The following is a 20541-nucleotide window of genomic DNA, read 5'->3' as shown; positions in this document are numbered from 1 at the left end:
GCTGCATTAAAATTGAGTTCTAGTTTTTTTGCTAGATTTTTGCGTTCCCGTTTAAATAGTGCCATTTGTCTTTGTATTGTACCACGCAAGACAGGCTTATGAGCTTCCCACAGTGTTATTGGGGAGATGTCTGTTGTATTATTAATTGATATGTATTCCTTTAAAGCTTGTTCAATGGCCATCTGATGTAGTGGGTGTTTGAGCATTATGTCCGGTAAGTACCACGTTGGGTCATGCGCTTTTGGTATGGCTGAGGCTATAGTAGTGTATACTGCATTATGGTCAGACCACGGAATCGGAATTATATCTGATGCAATAATTTCTGGTATTATTCCTATTGTTAGAAAAATATGATCTATTCTGGTGAAGGTTTGATGAGGGTGCGAGAAATAAGTGAATTTCTTTTTCATTGGGTTACTTTCTCTCCACGAATCTACCAGATTGTATTTGGAAAGAAGTTGAGAAAAAGGTAATCTAGAGGTTATTTTGGATGGTGTAAAAGGTGATTTATCTAGAAATGGGAGGAGGACCTGGTTCGAATCCCCACACATTATCACTGTTCCTATTTTGTGTGTATTAATCACTTGTAATATATGTGAGAGGAATGGTGTAGGTTGTTTGTTAGGAGCGTAGTAGGAAATCACCGTGATTGCTGTATCCATTATATAACCCATGAGTATCAGGTATCTACCTTCTGGGTCTTTAATTTCTGATGATAAGGTGAATGGTGTGGATCGGTGAAATGCAATTAGAGTTCCCCTTTGCTTGGTACAGGCAGAAGCCGTGTAAATTTGTTGATAAAAAGGAGAAATATATTTTGGAGTAGAATCTTTGGTGAAGTGTGTTTCTTGGAGGCATACTATGTGAGCCTTCTTGTTATGGAAAGTACGGAAGGCTTTGGTCCTTTTTTGAGGGACATTTATTCCCTGAACATTCAGGGAAAGTATATTCAGTGGTGCCATGGCAATAGATCAAATAGTTTTGACTTACTTTTTGTTATGCAGAGCTGACTGCGCAGATCAACCTGTGTGGACTGAAGAGATGAATAGATAGAAAAGAAACCAGTGAATTCTGGAGTAAAGAGTAAACAAAAAACATATGAGATTAGATGATACATTGTATAAATTATTTTTTGCAAGTAATCACAATTTACCCGTGAAAGAGAATAAATATCTCTCTCAGGGGAATAAGTGCCTTCGTCACACTCCCACATAATATGGTTGGGAGAATGAGGAGGGCTAATGGGGGTACACGGATTTTCCGCTTACAGGAGAGAAGTGCTATGTCAAAAGACATCAAAATGATGTTTCATTAATTGGAGTGCAGAATATAGTTTTTGTTGAAATTATTTATTCCAGGGTGGTTGTATATGGTTAGTCTTGCCCTAGGCTAAATAATTCAGTTAGAAAGGTACTGTTAATAACTTTGGTATTGATGAAGATAGTTTGAATTATTTTGGGATTTTAACCCTTTTAGAGTAAACAATTACATATTTTATTCATATGCAACTGTTTAGATATGTTAACTCATAAAATTGAGGTTGTATTGCTTCAGATTAGAATAAACAAAAACATAATTCTAGGAACTATTTAGGTAATAATATATTTGTTTTAAGAAAAGAAAGAAAAAGCTTCCATTACTTCTGGATTATTGAACATATTTGTCCTAAAAAGTAATAAATCTATTGTTATTACCTGATAATATATAACTGAACAAGAATTTCCTTATTTCACTTATATATTCTAAGGCTATATGAATCAGAAGTAATAAGAAATATAACTGGAATGTAACATGATCCCACACAGTGTGTGACTATCAGAATGCAGTTACATTCAGTTATAAATATAGGTTTTTTATAGAGAACCATCTCTTAGTATAATAAATGAAGAGATATCAGGAATTAGGATGTCAGTCCATTGAATCTTCTTGGTCCATGGATGATGTGGCATAACGGCCTCTTTTGTGAGAATGATGATTCCCATTTTGTTCTGAAATTTTCTGAGTGCTGCCTGAAGGTGAAGATGATGCCATTCTTCTGCGTGTGGGAGTGTTGCTGCTTGTGGGTTCTGTCAGATTTAATTTTAAAAGGGTTTGTTGTAGTTCATCTGCTGATCTGCTTCTGTAAATTGTACCTTGGTAGTTAAATCTGACTGAAAAGGGGAAGCCCCATTGATACATAATGTTGTGGCGTTGCAGTTCCATTAGTTGGGGTTTCATGGATCGTCTTTTAGTAATAGTAAGTTGGGATAGGTCAGCAAAAATTTGATAATTGTGTCCTTGAAAGTTAAGTTCCTTTTTTTCTCTTGCAGCAATTAGTATTTGTTCTTTCGTTCTGTAATAATGAAATTTTATGGTTATATCACGTGGGGGTCCATCTTTCTTTTTGGCTGTGAGGGCTCTGTGTACTCTGTCCAGTTCTAAACGTTCAATAGGGATATCTGGCTTTAGTTCTTGTAATAGAGCAGTAATAGTAGATTGCAGGTCTGTCACAGTTTCAGGTATTCCCCTTATGCGTAAGTTTGAACGTCTGGCTCTATTTTCGTAATCTTCTAGCTTAGTTTGAAGTATTAAATTCTCTTTTTTTAATTGTTCCAATTCTGTTATATTTTCTTGGGTTGTAATTTCAATTTCATCCGTTTTTATTTCTAAGGCTGCGGTGCGGTTTCCCAGCTCTCTTATTTCTTTGGTTAGGCTTTTTGTTATTTGGTCTGAGGTTTGTTTTAAAGCCTTATGAAGCATCTTTTCAAATTGTAATAATATTACTGGGGATACTGAGGAGGCTTGTGGAGAAGTTTGTGAGAGGATTTGTTCTGTATCTGACTCAAATGGAGAGTCTTGCTGTGACATTTTCTGTCTGTGAGAGCGCCCTGATGCTGTATCTTGTGAGGTGACTGGAGCTGCTTCAGCTGCAGTGAGTGCCTGTGAGCTCTTTGTGAGGTGATTTTTATTTCTGCCACGGTTTCCTCCCAGTACCATATTTCCTGCCCAAACTTTCACAGTTTGTTCCCTGGGGCAAAAAGGTTCAAATGGATACCTTTTGAGCCTGCAGGCTCCGCTTTGTCCTTCTCTTCTCTCCTCAGCGGTGTGGAGCTCTAACAATGCATGTCTGCTCCGCTAGGCTCCGCCTCAGTCAGTGTAAGACTTAATTTTCAACAGAGTTCCTACAAAGTTCCTACAAAGTTTTCAACTAATCCCAGGCTGAATGACTGACTCATTCCCTTAATGGTAACAGCCACAAGCAGTACATAACCTCTGCATGCTGGCCTCGGGCAGGATGGATAGCTCTCTCCTCAGTATGCAGCAAAAAGGCACAATATAAGATCCCCAGTCCAAAGAGAGGAAAACCAAATAGTGTAGCATTATTTGAAAATAAATCCTTCCAACCATGATCAACCTAACAGCAATACTCTCAGACATTTGAATACTCAATGCCAAAAATAACACATATATATAAAAAACGTGTTGCACTGTTTACAATAGCCATAAAAGTGTCAGTGTAAACCAAAAAGAAAAAAGTCCCTGAAGTAATCATGCAAGAAACTCCACAGTAATGAAAATACACTCTTGCCAACTTTTCACCACATCCAGTGCTTGCACCACCTGTGCCTCCTTATCGGAAAGTGAGACTTACTTTCCAAAAGAGTTCCTACAATGTTTCTACAGAGTTTTCAACTAATCCCAGGCTGGATGACTGACTCATTCCCTTAAGATGGTAACAGCCACAAGCAGTACCTAACCTCCATATGCTGGCCTCGGGTAGGATGGATAGCTCTCTCCTCAGCAATATTTATCACAAGGCACAATATAAGATCCTCAGTGCACAGAGAGGGACAAAGAAAACCAAATAGTGTAGCTTATTGCTTAAATCTTTATTAAACATGCATATATACTCGCTAAATGTGGAAAAAGAAAAAGGACAACTCATTCAATACCGATGCTCGTCCGAGATGGCGTGATGATGTCCTTGGTTGGCTCTGTCCTAATGTGTTTCATCCCCTAAGACACTTTCCAAGAGAAGATTTGGTTTAATAGTTAGGTCGGCCATAGACAGTTCGAATCTCGGCCAGCTCAGCAGGGACCAGCTGAGATTCAGACCATGTATGGGCAGGCTGATTGTACCCAAGTCAGTCCATCAATCGACTTAGGTACAACCAGAGTGTCAGATTTTTAGGATGCGATTATTGTCAGCAGCAATTTCAGAAAATCTTATCACTTATGGCCTGCCTTAATCAGAGAGACTGCTACCAGTAAACGTTTGCACACAAACCCTTACACTAGTAGTTAGTACTTTTGCCATATCCCCCAAGTATTTTTACTGTCTAACAGGATTAAAAGAACAATTCATGTAGTATAAAAAGTGAATTTCTTTTCATTCTAAACCCCAAGCCTAGGAACAAAAAAGAGACAAAGTCATGCATTTCATACTATAGCATAATAGGTAATGTATTTAAAACTTTTTAAACATAAGAATGTAAAAGTTCCAAGATGCTTCTACACATGTTGAAATTTGTATTACTACTTTATTTACATTTGAATTCAAAGGATGTGAGATAGCTGAACCACAGCAAATCATCATCTAAGGAATGCCTTTTTCATGAAATAAAAATCAAAAACAGTTTTCATGGGTCATCAGCTAGGAAGCTGACATCTTCTGTACTTCCAGACTGTTGTCATGTGGAAATATTTGAACAGCAAATATATTTATTTCCTTAACATGCTTATGCACAGCCCCTAGTAACTGTGAGATGCATATGTGGGTTTTGGAATTTTTGAAGAGCCAAGCGGGCGTATCGGTAACAAATAGCGAATAGCAAAGATAATAAACCCCTTTTAGAGCCAAGAAGATCAAAAGCATGTTATCTCCAAGGGAAAGTACTTTTGCACCATCTGAATAGAAAGTTAAGACTTTATTTATATATCTATATCTATATCTATATATATATATATATAGATATAGATATATAAAAACGCTATCATTTTTTTAAGATGAATTTTGTCTTTAGTCTTCTCTAGGTCAAATACATTATTTGCTATCTAACTTTCTAAATTAAATGACACTGCTTTGCCATCCTACACTGAAAAGGTTTTGTAGTATGAATATATGTTTACTACTTTTATTATTACCAATAATCATTCATTATTATTTCTTATACTGCTATTTCTTTCACTATTATACCTATATTTATATTTACATTAATAAAGCCTAAAGTGCATAAAAGAGGTAGCGACATTGAACAGTTTTCAACATATTAACATACCAGACAATTTGAAAAGGTAAATATCACAAAAAATAAATTCAAATTTCTTCTGCATCTTTTATGTGAGATTATATTTTTGCATTGATATGGATTTTGGCTTTTTTTTTGCTTAAAGTACCTGCTTGCATAAATTCTTTATTCTATAGAGGTTAAGCAGGTAACATTGAATGATTATTATTAATTTGTTATCTTCAACTTTAAATATTCTAAACATAATAATATAATAATAATATACAAAAGTATGAAAAATGTGTTTATACCTCCAAGATGTAATGAACATTTAATATGCTCCACAGATTGTTTGGTGAGTTTCCTGCACTAGGGAGCCATCTAATTATTGAGTACTGAGGACTTGAGAATTTTAATTCAGTTTGTAAAACTAACCTTTATTGACATTTCATTCCTGTTTTCACATTACACGGTTTGCCTAAAAGATAGATAAGGAAGCAGTACTGGTATGCATTCCTAATTAACCAGGTACTCAGGTTACCATTTAGTACAAATTTGCAAAAATCAGATTCACTCTGTAACAATTAACACTGAAAACAGTAAACGATACTAATCGCGGGGTAGCAAGTATAATTGCAGCAAAATGACCTATGAAGATATTGAGATAACATGCTTTCCGAGCTGCTAAGGAAAGGAAAGCAACAAGCCTAATTCACATTAAGTGCTTGAAATGTGTTTTATGTTTCCCTTTTATTTACTGACTGTTCAATTAATTAATCAATTGGTGGATTTCTATATTTTTTTATTATTTCATTAAATAAATTGAGCATACATAAATACTTTTATCAAAACCTGGTGTAAAACAACTTATACACTCAAATATACTGAAAGTAAAAAAGCCTGATAGTTGTGGCTTAAATATTCAGGGCAATAGCAAATATTTACAATTAACTACAAAGTTTGCAGGTCATTAGGCAAAGTTAGTGATTTTCGGATAAGTAGACTATGCAAGGGTAATAAATTAATACGACGTTACTGTACCATAAAAGAGAAATTTTATTCTATCCCTTTTGTTCTAAAGGTAGTTTTGTACATCCTAATAGATTTCTTATTCTATATAGCAATATTGTATTTTGTCTGCCCTTTACAGTAGTGTATAAAATATTTATGCATTGTTAACAAGAAAACACAAGGTAAAAGAAACCAATAGTCACCCACTTATACATCTTAAATAAATTCACCTTATCATACAAAGATTAAATCTAAATCGATCATTTGTACATATGCCTGTAAATACCCAAAAAGTTCTACAAAAAACACATTGTACAGCAGTTATAAATATAAATGGTAATTTAATACATTTGAATATTTTACAAGGTACAATCATGTCATAGCCTTTCCTCAGGCACTCTCTTTATTTGGGATAATTTACTAACGGATAAATGTTTTAAACCAGCTGTACAAACGTACATGGTCTTCAATCTCTTAATCATGTTAAAGATAAATTTCCTTTTTAACAATATTATTAGACTCTCAAACCAAACAGTGAAACAGTGATTTGTTGCTCTTGTAAATTTTTATTTTTTAGAAAATTAGCCCTATAATGTCTATCGTGTAACTTTTTATACAAAAAAATCTCATAGTCTGAACAATTTCATTCTGTATCCCTGCCCTATTTTCAAAATTTTAAAATAAAGGAAGCTTAACTTTTACATGATGTCTGATTTTTTTTTTTTTTTAACTTATTTGAATCATCATTATATGGAGAATCAAAAATTGAAATATTGAAGATATTATTTCACTTTACCTATTTTCCAAGAACAACACATACTGACAACCAAAGTAACCATATATCATTACATTGCTATTTTCATAATTTAAAAGAAACAATTTTGAGAAATTTGAAGGTAATTTACATTTTTTATAAGTGGACAGCTATCTGCTAAGGGCTTAAAATGATTTTGTTAAAGTGCATCTATTCTTTGCCAATGCAGGGTAACATAACGCGTTCACTGGATAGTTTCACTGTTTTTCCCTACCGGGACCCCATAAAATACCTGGTGATCCAAATATGGGGGAGGGTGTTTTAAGTAACCAATCACGAAGACCAAAAACTGTCACATGGTGGAAGCATTAGTACCTTAGCCTTGTCTAAACTCTAACCTTAAACCAACCCAAAACATATAAAGTGTTTTTAAAGAGAAATGGAACATGCAACCGGGGAAAAAGGAAGATAGGTATCAGAAGCCAAGGGGATGATCTATTCAGTAAGCATGTACTTGTCTTCTTAATGTCTAAAGGTTGACTATGCCTGAAAATAATTTATTGTAGAATAGCAACAGATTTAGAGGGGTCAAATGACAATTTAATTTTTGTGTGGGGTACAAATGATCACCACTAAGAAATGTCTGAGCATGTTTGGTAAATTAGAAAAAATGTCAACAATTAACTTTTATATTTGCTAATTCTGCAGAGATAAGCCACTACGAGAGCAAACTGTCCCAAAGGCAGTAATATAGAACTTACTTGATGTGTAATAAATTGTAGATCTACCTTTTAAAATTTTGCTAAAAGACTTTTACCAAATATTTAAAGTACGTCTTAACCTCCCTGGCGGTATGATTATTTCGGACTTTAGGTGCTGAAAGCGGTACAATTATTTTGCATGGAAATTTGGCGTTTTATATTGTAGGCCTGTAATTCTTAACAATAACACACTTAAATCTGTCCAAACAAGAGTCTAGTAGATATCCCGGGTATGATGAAGTTTGAAACACAAAAACATAAATTATAATATAATAAATAAATATAAATAATAAAAAAATAATAATAATATAATAATAATAAAATATATTTCCCCATGATTCACTATCGCTCAATTCTGCAAGTGTTCTAATTTACTATCGCTGTTTTCAAGCTGGTTTAAAGCCACTTTTGACATAAAGGGACACTTTTTGGTTGCTATGGACAATCTCCAGTTTCCAGGCAGAAAGAACAGTATATGTAACATAAAACTGCATGCAGGGCATTGGACAAAGCATTGGGGACAAAAGGGATGTGAAATAATTTCATACAGTACTGTAATCTGTAAGATTACAGTACTGTATGTGTTATGGTTTGTACATTTTTTTGAATTTGCCGCCAGGCTCCGCCCCCGTGCGTCGTGACGCTCACAGGGAATGGAGCCTGGCACGGAGAGGCTTCGGAGGAGACAGAGCCCGCAGATACAGCGGGGGACATCGCAGGATCCTGGGTACAAGGTAAGTAACGCCGCACCAGGATCCTGCAATGTAATTCTGAGTGTGGCTCGGGGTTACCGCTAATGGGACTGAAATTTAACCCCGAGCCACACTCGGGATTACCGTCAGGGAGGCTACACCAAAACATTTTTTTTAGTTTTTGATAGAGCAGTTAAAGGTTGGAACTTCAGTCATGTCTTATTGCAGATGTACTTACTTGCTGTAGCCTTGAGCTGGGGAGATTCAACCTCTCTATTTGTCCTGAGAACACTGGGGGTAAGGAGGAAATCTTTCATTGGGAACATGTTTTAACTACTGTCTAAGGTAGAATTTAGTGGCCTCCTTTTAGTATTAATTTTATAACCTGTTATTGCTGTAGCAATAGAAATGTTTAAGGCTGAACTCTAGAAAAAAAATCAAAGCTATGTTTGCAGTGGGGCTACCCCCACAATTCAAGAGTTATTATTTATTTATTTATTTCAGGTACTTATATAGCGCCGTCAATTTACGCAGCGCTTTACATATACATTGTACATTCACATCAGTCCCTACACCCTCAAGGAGCTTACAATCTAAGGTCCCTAACTCACATTCATACATACAAGGGACAATTTGAAACAGGATCCAATTAACCTACCAGCATGTCTTTGGAGTGTGGGGGGAAACCGGAGTACCCGGAGGAAACCCACGCAGACACAGGGAGAACATGCAAACTCCAGGCAGGTAGTGCCGTGGTTGGGATTCGAACCAGCGACCCTTCTTACTGCTAGGCGAGAGTGCATTATTATTATCATTACTATTATACAGGATTTATATAGCGCCAACAGTTTGCACAGCGCTTAACAAAATAAAGGCAGACATTACAATTACATTACAATTTGGTACAAGAGGAATCAGAGGGCCCTGCTCATTAGAGCTTACAATCTAAAAAGGGAGGGTCAATTGATACAAAAGGTAAAAGGCTGTGGAGGATGAACTGATGGAGGAAGTAAAACAGTGTATTAGTTAGAAGCAGGATAGGCTTCTTTAAAGAGAAGGGTTTTCAGGGATCGTCTAAAGATGGATAGACTAGGGGAAAGTTAGACAGATTAGGGTAAGGAGTTCCAAAGGATGGGAGAAGCTCTGGAGAAATCTTGGAGGCGAGCATGGGAGGAGGTGACAAGGGAGCTAGAGAGCAGGAGATCTTGGGAGGACTGAAGAGAGCGACTTGGTTGGTATTTTGTGACTAGGTTGGTGATGTAGCTGGGAGCAGAGTTATGGATGGCTTTGTAAATTATTGTTAGTACTTTAAATTTTATTTGTTGGGTGAGTGGAAGACAGTGGAGGGATTGGCAGAGAGGGGTGGAGGATATTGAATGGTTGGTATGGTGGATGAGTCTTCCAGCAGCATTCATTATGGACTGAAGGGGGGATAGCCTATGTAAAGGTAATGCAATGAGGAGGGAGTTGCAGTAGTCAAGGCGAGAGATAACCAGGGAGTGAATTAGAAGCTTGGTGGTATCATTAGTTAAAAAGGGGTGTATAATGGAAATGTTGCGGAGGCTAAGGCGGCATGATTTGGACAGGGATTGGATGTGGGCCTGAAAGGACAGTTCAGAGTCTAAGGTTACCCCTAGCACCCTGGCATGTGGGGATGGACTGATAGATGTGCTATTAATCTTGAAAGAGTAGTCAGGAGAAGGGGCATGTGGGGGGGGAAATATTAAGAGCTCGGTTTTAGATTCAGTTTGAGGAAATGGTTTGACATCCAGGCTGATATGTCTGTTAGTAAATCAGTGATGCGTAAGGAGACTGATGGGGTGAGCTGAGGGGCAGAGAGATAGATTTGGGTGTCATCAGCATATAAATGGTAGTGGAAGCCATGGGAGGCTATCAGCTGACCCAGGGAGGACGTGTAGATCAAGAATAGTAGAGGTCCAAGGACAGAACCTTGGGGGACCCCAACGGTAAGAGGAGTTGGAGAGGAGGAAGTGGAGTTGTAAGTGACACTAAAGGTGCGATGAGATAGGTAAGATTCGAACCAACGGAGAGGGCAACCATGGAGACCAAGCAAATTTAGTTTTTTGAGGAGGAGGGGATGGTCAACTCCATCAAAGGCAGCGGAAAGGTCCAAGAGTAAGAGTACGAAATAATGACCGTTGGTTTTGGCTGTTAGTAAGTAGTTTGTGAGTTTTAGGATGGCAGTTTCTGTGGAATGCTGTGGGCGAAATCCAGACTGAAGGGGATCAAGAAGGTTATTCTCAATGAGGTGGTCGTTCAGTCGGTTGTAGACTAAACCTTCAAGGAGTTTGGAGGCAAAAGGGAGTAAAGAGATGGGTCTTAGGTTGTTAAGATTGGTGGGGTCTAGTGAGGCTTTTTTTGGTATGGGAGTGACTAGCGCATGTTTTAGAGGGTTGAAGATGCCAGTAGAGAGTGAGGAATGAAGATATGAGTTAAAGAGTGTAGGATAGAGCCAGATGGTGACCGTAGTATTTGAGAAGGAACAGGGTCCAGGGGGCAGGATGTTAGGTGGGTGTTAAAAAAGTTTAGTGACTTTTGGAGGGAAGATTTATATTGGCTGAAATCTTGCTGTGACTTATGCCGCATACACACAATCGGAATTTCCGACAATAAATGTTCGATTTGAGCTTGTTGTCAGAAATTTCAACTGTGTGTAGGCTCCATCAGACATTTTTTATCGGAATTTCCGATCAACAAAGTTCGAGAGCTGGTTCTCAAATTTTCCTACAACAAAATCCGTTGGTGTAAATTCCAATCATGTGTACACAATTCTGATGCAAAAAATTCCACGCATGCTCGGAATCAAGCAGAAGAGCCAAACTTGCTATTGAACTTCCTTTTTCTAGTCCCGTCGTACATGTTGTATGTCACCGCGTTCTTGACCTTCAGAATTTCCAACAACATTTGTGCGACCATGTGTATGCAAGACAAGTTTCAGCCAACATCCTTCGGAAATAAGTCCACTGTTTGGTTGTCGGAAATTCCGATCGTCTGTATGGGGCATTAGTCTTACGCCACAAACGCTCAAGAGCACAGCTATGTTTTTTTAAGGGCTTCTGGTATTGTCTGTCTGCCAGGATTGTAGCGGTCGGGGCCTGATTCTGTGAGTAGTGAGGGGGCGAAGGTATCCAGGGTGGATGACAGTGAACTGTTGTAGACAGAAGTGGCCAAGTTGGGGCAGGACAAGGATGGGATTTTGTCGTAGAGACAATCTGTAGCAGAAAAAAGAAGAGAAGGGTTAAAATGGCAAAGGTTTCTATGAGTAACAGGCAAGGAGGAGGAAGATAGGGAGAGAGTGAAACTAATAAGGTGGTGATCAGAGAGGGGAAAAGGTATATAGGAGAGGTTGTGCAGAGTGCATAGGTAGGAGAATATGAGGTCAAGGCAGTTGCCAACAGAGTGAGTAGAAGCGTGTGTCCATTGTTTTATCTCAAAAGAGGATGTTCGGCTCAGCAGCTTAGAAGTAGCGAGAGTGTTAAGATTAACAGGGATGTTGAAGTCACCAAGAATGATTGTTGGAGTTTCAGACGAGAGAAAGTAGGGTAGCCAGGCAGAGAAGTCCTCAAGTAAGCTTGATTCCAGGGGCCGATAGATCACGGCAATTCTCAGGGAAACTGGAGAAAATAGACAAATACAGTGAGCTTCAAATGAGGAGAGGGACAGAGAGGGGAGTGGATGAAGAACCTGAAAAGTGCTTTCAGGGGATAGGAGGATTCCAACACCACCTCCTTTCTGTCCACTTGGCCTGGGAGAGTGAGTCCACAGGAGGCCACCATAGGAGAGAGCAGCAGGAGAAGGAAATTCAGATTCTTGAATCCAGGTCTCAGTAATTGCAAGTAGGTTCAGGGAGTTTGTGATAAATAGGTCATGGACGGTGGTGAGTTTGTTACAAACAGAGCAGGCAATCCAAAGGGCACAGGAGAAGGGGAGGCTCGTTCTAGGCAGAAGAGGAATAGAAATGAGATTGTGTGGATTGCAGCTGCTATCAGAGGATGGGGGGTGCTGGGTATGTTGGCCAAAGGTAAATGATGGCGGTCCAGGATTTGGGGAAAAATCTCCAGAAGTTAGGAGAAGCAGAAGGGTGAGAGAGGTGATATGGGAGTGTGACTTATGTGATGGGGAAATGTTCCAGTGTCCTGCAGGTTTTCTTGGTATATGGGTTCAGAATTAGCAGGAGGTGATACGTGCAGTAATAAGGTGAAGACAGGAGTGAGGGCGATATATATATAAGCTGTGGAGTGGAGAAGAGGGATGAAGAAGAGAGAGTTTAAGGAGAGAAGATGCAACTGTGAGGAGTTAAATGCTAATTTTTGCCTAAAGTACCTTTAAATGCAGTTTTGCTTACCTTATTATTCCCCTCGGCTTCTTCTTCACCATGCAAATGGTCACCCAAAGCTTCTTCTCTTCAGGACTCTCTTCTGTTGAATTCTGTTGTCATCACATACAATGCAGGACCTGTAGTTCTGCACTTTAAGTGAGAATGTTGAGGGCCCACCCACCACCTGGAACATCAAAAGGAAGTGGAGTACGCAGGCTGCTAGGTGAGCAAGGGGTAAGATAGATAAAACTGCTTTTTAACAGTACCATAGACAACAATGAGCATTTAGCTCTTCCAGCACAAGGGTAGTTTTATATTTTCCCCAAAGTTCATCTAATAACATGTTTATATAATCCAGTAGATACAAAACAAAATTGTCAGGTTACAAAACAATTGCATGTGATAGATACATACTAAAAATACAAGTGATTATACTGAACACTATGCGGTTGATTTACTAAAGACAAATAGACTGCGCTCTTTGCAAGTGCAGTTACACGCATTTTCCCCAGAGCTTAGTGAATGTGTTAAAGCTTCACTTTGTAAAGAATACCCAATCAGGCACAAGGAGAATTAAAAAAAAAAATGTTTTTTCTTGAATATGATTGGGCGATGGAAGCCAGCAGAGCTTCACTACATTCACTAAGTTCTGGGTAAAATTGGTGCAACTGCACTTGTAAAGTGCACAGTCTATTTGCCTTTAGTAAATCAACCCCATTGTGTAATTGTGTACAGCTTATTACAATAATTACAGTGATTATCATTGCCAAAATTATTACAGGTACATATTCGTTCTGCTTTATATACTCGCTTTGAACTTCATCTAGTAAAGTTTAAAGTGAGGCAAAATGCAGTAAAGTGAAAGTGTGTTCATTTCAACCATCTCCACCAGGGATTAAAAAAAACAGCTTCTCCGCATCTTTAAATGTTTGAAATGATTACATTACTAAATCAGGCCCACCATATCTGCTTACTAAATGAGAGATTTCTAGGGAAAAATCTCCATACCCTGGGACTTTTTCATGGATACCAGTATCAGTTAGCAACTACTGTTTCTACTACCATAGCATGTATGATGTATTTTGTTTTGATTCCAGATTACATTCATGTAAAGTGCTGAATAGCCTGGAAGTATAAATCTCTGGTTTTTCTTTGGTTGCCTCTAACAGCAAGTTGGACATTGATACAACAGGGACAACAACAAGAATGCATAACAAGAATGCAACTGTGATTTTTCAGCATAGACACTTACAAAAAATACATACTGTATGCTTTGGAAAATAACTGTCCTGTGTTAAGAATATGCTGCTTTTATAGAAGTGTCCTGGATGTTTACAAGAGCTACAGGTACTAGCCTAGTTGATTTAATTAGTAATATTCTAAAAGATTTAAACTAATTATTTTTTCTACAACTCTGTAAAAAGAGGCATAACATGAACTGTAAGTTTTACTTACCAGTAGAAAAAAAACACTTTTTTAATATTTAATAGTATTATTATTATTATTTATTTTGATACAGATGGTTCATTATTATTCTCATACTGATTTGTCAAATCACATTTAAAGAATTATACAGATGCAGCTAATTTCTGAGAGCAGGAAGTAAATCGTTTTCGGGAAAGTTTAAAAAAATGACAAGTCAACTGGAATATGTCTGTGCAACATCAGCTCTTATTTACTGGGAGTATGAATAATTGTAATATCTGTAAAATGAAAGTCTCCTGACCTAGTGTGTTATCATGCACACATTGAGGATATTAATATGCTTTACATGCGTGTTATTTTTTTTTCAACTCCCCTGGAGCCAATTGTGATGGAACATTTGTATGTGTTATAACTAAGTTATATTAATGATAAATCATCTGTACTTTCCAGTAATGATTTTGACGAAGCATAAATTAAGGAAATATAATTTTTCAAATGACAGAATGGTAGAATAATAACAGATTTACAACTCATAAATATTACATTTTTAACATTGCAACTGTAAAGTTTTTTTTTTTTTAATTTGTTGCGCATTTTTACCATTTAGTGGCAAAAAGCAGACCACAGTGTTAGCACTGTCATACACTATTTTTTTATGATATAACTTTAAATAGGTCTATGGCAACAATACTTATATAGTTTGTATCCAAAAGCCTTAAATATTTTTCACCCAACATTCATACCAATTTTAAAGTAATGTAATTTTCTCTGTGTTCCCCATATGTACTGCACCATCTTTGCTCAATCTGAAGAGAAAAGCAGCAAACAAAGAAAGAAAAAAAATAAACATTTGAGCCATGAACTGCTCCTATTAGAATGATATTGGTCTCTAAAGGCCTAGCACTGAAATATTTCATACACAGCGAGTCTATCACATGATTAGACCATAATTAATCAGATTTTGCAACAATCTCTGAATCTTTGGTCAGCCATATAAAACAATGCCGTATATTATCAGTGAAAAGGGGTGATACTTTTCATCCAGAATATTTGCTAGAGATGCACACAAATAAAAGTAATAATTTTGTCTATTTCATTTTGGACAGAAATCCTTTACTTACTAATTTGTCAGACCTCAAACTACCATAAGAACAGTTTTTAGTTTGCTTCTACTGGTTTTTACTTTTCATGTTTGTTATTCCTTCTCCTTACTATTAAAAGGTGGGATGAGATTTAGGTAACCTCACTGATTTTTGGGTCTTTCTTTTTTCCACTAACAAAGTAGACAGCAGTCATTTGTGAGAAAAAAATTAGATTATTTACCATAAATCTATTGCTTTCTAAAAAAAAAAAAATATGTTGTAGCACTTACAATTTTCTATTAGCCAACCTGCAAAGCCCCACAATTACCTGTTGAGCTTGCCAGTGAAGTCCACCTAATGCAGCTGATGTTGTGGCAATGCTGCTGCACTGACGTGATCTCATAACAGAGTTGCCGCTCTTATGTAGAATATGTCTGCTTGCACTGCAGTAAGATGAAAAATGTTTTGTGAGGGTGTTGCTATAGGCGTTGTCACTGCTGCTTCACAAGCCTGGCCACAAATAATCCTGCCCATTGCTTTCTAGATTGACAGAATTGCCACTGTTACTGAAGCCTTCCCACTGTTAGCTGCAGTGTCTAAGAGAGGGAATGTTTGAGACATAAATGAAGTAGGATTTGGCTCAGTTAGGGAACATAAAGCAGGATTTTTGTTTACTTGCTTATACATCATAAAGTAATTTGAAGTGTTACTTGTTTAGACTGCCATACAGGAGCCTTCAGTTGTAAATTTGCTGGCCCCAGGGTGTTCAGACTGATACTAATTATCTAAAATCCCAAATACACTGTTACATTGTTGCATAATATGGAAAACATTCTGTATAATTTATGTCTATAGTGGAATAAAAGGATGGTTCATACCTTGGTTTATTTTTGGCATTTGATTCTCTGATGAGGTTGTTGACATAAGCACCATGTACATATTACTATCTGAGGCATTCACCCATGAAGCGCTGAACAATGGATTGGTATAACATATAAAACTAAAGCACAATGTCTCAATGCAACACTGAAATATTGAATTTGAAATTTATCAGGACCTTAAAAGCATGGATTTCACATGTTCCCTCCACGTTTGCATGGCCCTCATTAGAACAATTGCACAACTGATTTGAGGCATTTTGGCATTTTTAATGTGTAGTTACAGTTTATATCTTTTTGGATAGAGTGCGGAAGAGTTAGAACCTTGGTCAATTTTATTTTTGCTGCCTGTGTCTCCGCAGAGGAGATTCACCACTTTGTTTGACCTGCTGACCATTGTCACTGAGTGGGATAGTGAAGGGAAATTCAAAAAAAATTCTAGTTGTTATCAAGGCAAGAGGTAGAGGAAAATCCTTCTGTGGGTAAACCTGTTCATGTGACAGCTCTTTAAGATGGAAATTTTCTTCCCCTTGAGAGATTTCCTTTCATTTCCTGTTGTGTCTGTAGGACAGAAAGCGAAGGGAAACCTCTGCACAGGCAGCAAAAAGGAAACTGATCAAGCAGGGAAGTTAAAAGTCCCTATCTAAAACTAAGAAACAAGTTTTGGCATTATGTATACTAAAAATATTCGCACTAGAATCAGCATGATAGTTTAAAAGATAGTGGGTACCGATGTAAAAGTCCAATGTAATGGTTGGGTTAAGGTTGCCGAGGGTGGGGCAGACTAAGCGCTATGTTGTAAGGAAAGATCAATGGTTAGGGCATAGGGTTAGGTGTGATAATTTAATTTACAGATGTTTTTGAGTGGTGTCAAAACTGTTGGATCAAAAACCAGTAGCAATTTAAATTTCTTGAAAACTAAAATACCGGGCTTTTTATTTGACATTTTCCTAAACTTTCTTTTGTAACATATGTATAAGATTGTAACCTCTAATATAATAAATTAAAAAAATATATATATGATATATATTGTCCTAAGCGACAGATAGAAAAACCCACATGTATTATCCCATATAGTTTTTTTTTTTTTTTTTTTTTTACATTTTATGTTTCAATGGTACCAGAAGAATAATAGAGACTTCAAGAGAACTGACCCTTTTATTGGCAGCAGACACCTTGCAGAGCAGTACGGGCAGCCTGGGATTACAGAATTGATGTTGATCACTATGTAAAAGTCCAGTGCCCTTATGTCACTGTCATCCTCTTTCCATTTGAAAAGACTCAGGGCTTGAGTTACAAAAATAGGATGTTAAAGATTTGGAATGTTTGCCAAGTTTAAAGAGAATTGAAACCTTTGAATTCAAAGGGTCTGTCCCGCTTACACTACTGTACATTTTCTCAGGCAGAAAACAAATGTGAGGACATGCAAGAGACATTTATACCAGGAAAACAAGACCATTTCTGAGGTCGCTTTTTGTGTTACCAAGTTACGGAACATTGTTCTGAATGATCGACTGTGAAATCACGGTGTTACTGGGTGTGCTTCACACAACCACAACGTAAAACCAGAGCTCATCTTTAGGACCATTCTTCCTAATAATGTATTCTGTTTTGCATCACTGGCTGTTTATGCTGCTTTGCCTCACTTAGTCTGAATTGTATTTCCGCTACCGTGGTGAAAATTAAAATAACTGCATGTGAACCAGGCAAATGACTGGTTACCATGAAATGAGAGATTAATACTTATGATGTGTCAAGGAAAACTTTTGAGATGAGCTGTAGTAGGTCATTGTGTGGGGTGATTTTACTATCACTTATGGATTCTATACATGGCATATAAAAAGGAGGTACATTTAAGGAAAGAGCAGATAATGCTAATTCTTTTATTCTATACAGTTCCGGTACAACATTTGTAACATCATAATATCATGGGTATATTTATTCATTCGTTTCATTGTCTATACTGTACCCAGGTAGCTTAAAGTTGGAATTTACAATACATGCAGAATTAAGATATTACAATTCAGGTGCACCGCTACTGTTTTTATATCATTCAGTTTACACTTTAAAATTGGATTGTTTCATTTACTTGTCAACTTTTTATTTCTAATTAATAATAAACTTCTTATTATATTCTAACTGTTGATATTTTATCTGTTTAGCTGTATTTTTTAATTATTTTGCACTGTTGAAACTTTAAACATTTTAATTGATCATTTATGAATTTATTGTACTTACAATATAAGGCTTTTATTGCATGCACTGTATGGTCATAATAAAGAGTATACTTTGCAATCATTTTCATCTTAGAACATAAATATACTGAATAATATATTCACAGTTGTAGTCCACATCCCTGTGCCTGGAATTCCAAGCACAAACATCGTTCCAGCACCTCTCATTTATAACAACTCTATTTGATTAGGCAGCAATACAAGCTTTCCAAACACTAATCTAGTGACTGTTTAGCATGGTTCTCCCTTTGAAGCTTGGATATTGCCTGCCCATTGCAGTTAATATGTAAACTAATCAAATCAAGTTTCCAAAACCTTTAGCCTTAAAAGGATGAACAAAAAGCTTTGCGTTAGTTCACAAATTAGCCCATGTTTGAATAAAAAAAACAGAACATTAAAACAATGGGATTTATATAATTTTAGTGAACATGCAAATACAGAATATAAATGTATAGGGATGTTAGGTGTTTTTTTAAACGGAGTCTCTATTTTAAGATAGATAGATAGATATTTCCTGAATAATTAAACACCATTCAAGATTTAAGCCAATAGTGTACATTTCCTTATGTTAAAAAATAAATTAAATATGCCCATTATATTCAAAGGAGTATATATATCTATATAGATATATCTATGTATATAGATATATCTATATTTATATGCACAGATATAGATGTAAAGTTGTTAATACCCATGAAGTTTTCCTTTTTTTAATTTATGAATTTATATTGCACCCTGAAAGCCATTCAGTTAAAAAAAAATAAAAACACCCTAGCTTAGTTTGTTGGTCAACATTGTGATTTAGATAACTACTTTAAAGTGTAAAGTAATTACAACCTCCTCTACTTCCAGAGTGATAAATATCTCACTTATAATAGATTTACAAACAGGCAGGTTATTAGCATAGATTTATACAGTGATGTATGTTGTGGAAAACATTAACCAAATCTCATTGAAACAGCCACTTAATAAAATGCCTTAATTATTCCTCTCTGCCTTTCAAAGGTGTGTTTTGAGGGCACAAAGTTTTGTCCACAGGCACCTCACCAGATTTATTAAAGTGGAAAGAAAGCGCTTCACATGCAATTAACTCTGACTTCTTTACTGTGGAGTGAAAACAGGACAGAGACTGCTTAGTCAGGACTTAGACAAGAAGGAGTTAAAAGCAACAGGCAGGAAAAAGATCCAACAAATAAACACAGCTAAAAAGTATATTCCTGGCAGCAAACATCATGGCAAAGTTCGTGTTGTCACTTACCATTTTGCTGACATCTGCTTTCATTGAAGTGTAGAGTTTTTAGTGGTTTGAATTTTCTCTTATTTGGTTTAAATCACCCATAGCTGTGCTATGAGTTTAGGACAGAACATTTCCCTCCCTCTTGCATCTCTGGAAGCATGTCTGACACAGCTTAGGCTCAGGATGGATGGGTGTAGTGGATAGACTTGAAGTGTGTATTCCTTTTCTAGGCACAAATGTTTGAAGAGCTCAACCTATTGAGGAGGGTTTGTTTTATTTGATACTGGGGTTGGATGGTAGTACCATTCAGAGGCACAGAAGTAATTGCATCACAGGAGGGACTGGGTGGAGTTCTAGCTGTGTGTGTCTGTGTAAGGGGGGTTATACTGAAAGAGGAAGACAGATGGGGAACACTAGTATAGGTGATGGTTTTGTAAATATACTGTTGGGAGAATGAGCTCATGTCAGCTCCATAATTCCCAGTTGACTGAGCCATATGCTTTTCAGTCCAGACATTGTTAATCTTATTTGCATGTCTTTAACTGTAATAGCCAATAGGGTCAGAGAGATAGTATTGCTTGATGACATGAAAAATATGCTTGAAAAATATTGTGAGCAAAGATAAGGTAAGGTGAAGAATTGCCAATAAGATACTGGCAGTCTGGAAGTTTGAAAGTAAAAGCTAACAATTGCTTGGCACGTGTGACACCATTGGTGTTTTTAAATGAGCCCACTTAAATTGGACCCTAATGCCGCGTAAACACGATCGGAAATGCCGCCAGCAAAACTCCGATGAGAGCTTTTTGTAAATGTGACCGTGTGTATGCTCCATCGGTCTTTTGCTGGCAGAATTCCAGCCAGCAAAAGATTGAGAGCATGTTCTCTATTTTTCGGTCAGGAAAAGTTCCTATTTGAAAATGC

At 36.9% G+C, this 20541-nt stretch overlaps 1 protein-coding gene across 5 annotated transcripts in view; it reads right to left on the bottom strand.

The window, feature by feature from the left end:
* Nucleotides 1-19985, bottom strand: part of LOC141110906 (netrin-1-like) — a 182169-nt gene extending 162184 nt beyond the window's left edge. For 2 of the 5 annotated variants that reach the window (XM_073602685.1, XM_073602686.1), the window contains exon 1: nt 19642-19985. The gene's annotated coding sequence lies outside the window, so the exon portion shown is untranslated. Of the gene's footprint in view, nt 1-12791; nt 12949-15599; nt 15715-19641 lie in introns of those variants that run through there. The other 3 variants (XM_073602688.1, XM_073602684.1, XM_073602689.1) reach the window with 3 other exon arrangements.
* Between the last annotated feature and the right edge of the window lie 556 nt (nt 19986-20541).

Source organism: Aquarana catesbeiana, linkage group LG10 (genome assembly GCF_042186555.1).
Source record: "Aquarana catesbeiana isolate 2022-GZ linkage group LG10, ASM4218655v1, whole genome shotgun sequence".
NCBI classification, from domain to species: domain Eukaryota; kingdom Metazoa; phylum Chordata; class Amphibia; order Anura; family Ranidae; genus Aquarana; species Aquarana catesbeiana.
This window is presented reverse-complemented; position numbering and strand designations above follow the sequence as displayed.